We start from the raw sequence: 5,690 nt of genomic DNA on the forward strand, positions 1-5,690 counted from the left end.
TTTCTCGTAAAGTTAGATTATACTAGTAGAAACAAAATAGTAATATATGTCTCTAGAAACAAAAGGTACAAGTGTACAACGCACAAAGATTCACTCTATTTTTTCGCAAAAGATCACACAATATATGCTGAAGACTCGAGTCGTGAATTTGGACTAGACAAGACAAAAGGACATAGCCTATAGAGGAAATCACATTGTCCTTTTCTCATATTTATCTCGCCTTAATAAAAATTCGACTGATAAGAAAACACTGTTCAAGATTGACTGAACTAATTGGTTTGCATCTTAGGATCTGCTTCCGAAAATTTATATCAAGATACTAAGCTCCCTAATTTTGGAGGCTCCTGGTGCGTCTGTGTCGTTGATTGAGGGTTCCTACTTTTACCTTTCTGTTATTTTCAATGTTTTTTATTTGTATATTCTAAATTTATTTATTTATTCACTTTTAATTTATGAACATTTATTTAAATCTGTGAACAATTTTAAAAGTGCCTGTTTTTTCTAAAATTCAAGATTTCTTCAAAAAATATTACTGAATATTTTAAAGTTTGCGAACATGTTTTTAGTTTGCAAAGCTAATTTCAGATCTGTGATTAATTTGGAAATCCATGATTTTTTTAATTTGTAAACTTTTTAAAAATTCATGCTTTTTAAATTCCAATATTTTTGAATAACCAATATTACATCTTCTCATTTAGCAAACTTCTTCCAAATAATGATAGCTGGATTTTTTATAAGATAGCAATGGAGTGAGCGAAAACATGCTAATCGAGTGAGTTGAAAAGGGAGCCAAACTGAGCGAACAGGAGCTTTGTGGGCCTCACCACGTAAAAATTGTAGTAGCAATTTCATAGTTTCACTATGCAATAGGAGGAAGCAACTAGTTAACGAGCGCTCCTTCGGGAGCCTCGCAACGATCAGTGCTATTTGGTGCGCTCTCAGTCATTCGCCACGTGTCGTGCTCTGGACGCTTCCTCTGAATTATATATTTTTTTATTTTTCCGCACGTGTTTTTGGTTTTTAAACGTTTTTTTCTAGGTTTTTCGACGTTTTGGTTTTTCCCCGGTCTTTCTTAGCTTTTTGATAAAAAAAATTTAAAAAAAACTTTTGCGCAAAAAAAGTGTTTTCTTTGTTTTTTCTTTCAGGAAAGTCACGGTTTTTTTTTCCGCGAGAGACATGGTTGTGCTTTTGCGCGAGTCACAACCGTGCCTTTCGGAAACGGGAAAAAAAACATGTTTTCTATTTTTTTTTCTTTCGCGAGAGTCATGGTTTTGCTTCCGCGAGAGTCACGGCCGTGCCTCTCGGAAAGGGAAAAACAAAACGCGTTTTCTGTTTTTTTTTCTTTCGGGAGAGTCATGGTTTTGCTTCCGCGAGAGGCAGGTTGTGCTTTCGCGAGAGTCACGGCCGTGCCTCTCAGAAAGGGAAAAAATGCGTTTTCGGTTTTTTTCTTTCGCGAGAGTCACGATTTTGCTTCTGTGAGAGGCACGGTTGTGCTTTCGCGAGAGTCACGGCTATGCCTCTCGAAAACGAAAAAAAATATTTTCTGTTTTTTCTTCCACGAGAGTCACGGTTTTGCTTTCACGAGAGGCACGGGTGTGATTTTGCGAGAGGCACTGGCATTCCTCTTTCGGAAAAGGAAAAAAACCATGCTTCCGGTTCGGTTTTTCGCCCGGTTTTTTGGCCGGGTTTTTTTTAAAAAAAGTTCGTCAAAACCTATTAACATGGGATCTAGTTTTGAAGATCTCGACGCGAGGAATCCAATAATGAAAACAGTTCGAGATTTGGACGCACAGTTTAAAAGATAAAATGTTTTGAATAAACGGATCTACGATAAAAGGAAAACTCACAGATTGCGACAAGTGACGTACTGCATGTGCGTCACTTGTCGCGACCTAGAAAAGTGGAGTGTTCTTTGCAATGAGTATTTTTTAATTAGTGATTTCGGCAATAGGAGCTCACAAGCCGAGAGCTATATGTCGCCCATACTGATTTCTATTACGTCTCACCTGTAGCGCTGGCTTTTAGGCCAGCCCAATAATATAGTTTCGTGCAAGTGTTTTTTTTGTGTGTGCTTTTGCATTGGTTTCTTTTGTTGTCTTTTGTTTTCTTTAATTTTTATTTTCCAATTTGTTTTTTATTCTTTCTTTATTTCATTTTCACCTGGCTTTTTATATTTATTTTTAATTTTTTTCAACGGATGTCTAATTTGTTCATAAACATTGTACCCTTTTCCTGTACACCATAAATATTTTTATAGTACGTTTAAAAGTTTCAAAGACATGATTAACATGTTTTTAAATATATCTTTTAATGTCTACCTTTATTCATACTCATTGCAAATTTCTCATATAATCTTAAAGAATAAACATTTAACATATCTTAATACATAATTAATGTTTTTAATAATGTTCTGAATATTTTTTCCAATATATATTGAAAAGAATTCAAATATACATGGAAACAATATTTTAATGATACGAACCATTTGTTTAAATTATGTGAAAAAATTACATTGTATAATTTAAAAAAAATCACAAATATTTCTTTAAAATGCAAGAACATATTTTGAAATGTATCGTAAAGCTTTTTGAATGGTATGATATTTTTAGGTTACCAGAACAATTGTTTAAATTGTACAGTATAATATTTTTAGAAATGTGACATTCATTTTTGCATATTCATGAACGTTTTTGAAATGTCACGTTCATTTTTTTGAATGGCACACACATTTTTTTAAGTTGAGCTGACTTTTTTTTGCACTGTATAAACATTTTTTAATGTGTGACGGACATTTTAAATTAATTAACTAAATTAATTTTCATAGTATTTCTATTTAGTTTTTTCAAAATTTAAACAAAATTAAAAAAAATCGTCTGTGACGTGAGCATGCTGTTTCGGCCCACTACCGACTTTGTAGGCGACACGATCTTTTGTCTTGTATAGAGCGAGACATAAACTTGCCCGCCCTCGAGATGCTCACACAACGATCATCGACTTACACCGACATTGACATGTGTAAGGACACTACAACGACACATGAAACAACTCGATTCTCCTTCTAGAACAAATATGTCAGACGCACGCATCAAGAAATGCCCCCGCGTCGTCCCGCAGGCAACATGGGCAGTAGTACCACCGCCGCCGTTTCTAGGCCTTACTTCTCCTTCTTTCCTCATCATCGATGCCGGCCATAGCCTCCAGGGCAAAGCCTTCGCGGTGGTCAGCAGCGGTGAGAGCTCTCCCGCACGCGCATCCGATCTACCTTCTCCTCCTCTTGATTGGATCTTGCGCAGTCGCCCCCCTAGTTGTGCCTCCTTCCCATGGCTCTTCCCTGGGCTGGGCAGAATCCGGCGGCCGGCGGTGGCGTGATTGGGTGTTGCCTCATCGGATCTGGGCGAGCACGGATCTAGACGGTAGTGGTGGCTAGGGATTTATTGGAAAGAATTAAACGCAACTCTGAAGATTGGGAACTCGAGAAGGTAATTAGTTAGGTATAAACCTTAAGTTTGATTGTGTTAAATCTTTCATGGATACTAATGCTTTTCGTGAATTTGGCACTAGTTATGAACTTGACTCTGAGATAGTAGCTTCTTTATATGAATCATTTGTTACTCATGTTGATTTCCCTAAGGAAAAGTGGTTTAAATATCCTCCTCCCATTAAAGTGAAAGTAGTACAACCTATTAGAGTTGAAGAAGAAACTGCTACTTATAATGTTGATCATGTTATTCCTACTGCTTACATTGAGAAACTAGACCTGACGTGTGTCTCGCCATAGTCTGGCAGGGGGGGTACCAAAGTAATCCAGGAGTGGATCACTGGACAGCGGTCAAGAACATCCTGAAGTACCTGAAAAGGACTAAGGATATGTTTCTCTTTTATGGATGTGACGAAGAGCTCGTCGTAAATGGTTACGTCGATGCTAGCTTCGACATTGATCTGGATGACTCTACGTCACAAACCGGATACGTGTTTATATTAAATGGTGGAGCCGTCAGTTGGTGCAGTTCCAAGCAGAGCGTCGTGGCGGGATCTACGTGTGAAGCAGAGTACATAGCTGCTTCGGAAGCAGCTCATGAAGGAGTCTGGATGAAGGAGTTCATATCCGATCTGGGTGTAATACCGAGTGCATCGGGTCCAATGTAAATCTTTTATGAAAACACTGGAGTAATTGCCTTGGCGAAGGAATCCAGGTTTCACAAAAAAACCAAACACATCAAGAGACGCTTCAACTTCATTCCTGAAAAAGTCAAGGATGAAGATATAGAAGTTCTGCAAAATACATACGGATCTAAATGTAACAGACCAGTTGACTAAGCCTCTTCAACGAGCAAAACATGATCAACACCAACACTCCATGTGTGTTAAATTCATTACAATGTAATCTAGACTATTGACTCTGGTGCAAGTGGGAGACTGAAGAAAATATGCCCTAGAGGCAATGGTAAAGTTTTTATTTTATATTTCCTTATTCATGATAAATGTTTATTATTCATACTAGAATTTTATTGATCGGAAACTTAAATACATGTGTGAATACATAAACAAATACCGTGTCCCTAGTAAGCCTCTACTAGACTAGCTCGTTGATCAAAGATGGTTAAGGTTTCCTAACCATGGACATGTGTTGTCATTTGATAATGGGATCACATCATTAGGAGAATGATGTGATGCACAAGACCCATCCGTTAGCTTAGCATATTGATCGTTCAGTTTATTGCTATTGCTTTCTTCATGTCAAATACATATTCCTTCGACTATGAGATTATGAAACTCCCGGATACCGGAGGAATGCCTTGTGTGCTATCAAAAGTCACAACGTAACAGGTGATCATAAAGGTGCTCTACAGGTATCTCCGACGGTGTTTGTTGAGTTGGCATAGATCGAGATTAGGATTTGTCACTCCGAGTATCGGAGAGGTATCTCTAGGCCCTCTCGGTAATACACATCATAAGCTTGCAAGCAAATGACTAAGGAGTTAGTCACGAGGTGATGTATTACTGAATGAGTAAAGAGACTTACCGGTAACGAGATTGAACTAGGTGTGAAGATATCGACGATCGAATCTCGGGCAAGTAACATACCGATGGACAAAGGGAATTACGTATGTTATCATAACGGTTTGACCGATAAAGTTCTTTGTAGAATATGTAGGAGCCAATATGGGCATCCACGTTCCCCTATTGGTTATTGACCGGAGAGGTGTCTCGGTCATGTCTACATAGTTGTCGAACCCGTAGGGTCCGCACGCTTAACGTTCGTCGACGATATACTGTTATATGTGTTATATGATTTGGTGACCGAATGTTGTCGGAGTCCCAAATGTGATTACGGACATGATGAGGAGTCTCAAAATGGTCGAGAAGTAAAGGTTGATATATAGGACGATGGTATTCGTACACCGAAAGTGTTTGGGGTGTACCGGGTGATCATCGGAGTATCGGAAGGGGTAACGGACACCCCTGGGAGGTTAGTGGGCCTTGATACGTCTCCAACGTATCTATAATTTTTGATTCCTCCATGCTATATTATCTACTGTTTTGGACATTATTGGGATTTATTACCCACTTTTATATTATTTTTGGGACTAACCTATTAACCGGAGGCCCAGCCTAGAATTGCTGTTTTTGCCTGTTTTAGGGTTTCGAAGAAAAGGAATATCAAACGGAGTTCAAACGGAATGAAACCT

The sequence above is a fragment of the Triticum urartu genome, chromosome 3A (assembly GCF_056163025.1).
Source record: "Triticum urartu cultivar PI428250 chromosome 3A, HENAU_Tu73, whole genome shotgun sequence".
In the NCBI taxonomy this organism is placed as follows: Eukaryota; Viridiplantae; Streptophyta; class Magnoliopsida; order Poales; family Poaceae; genus Triticum; species Triticum urartu.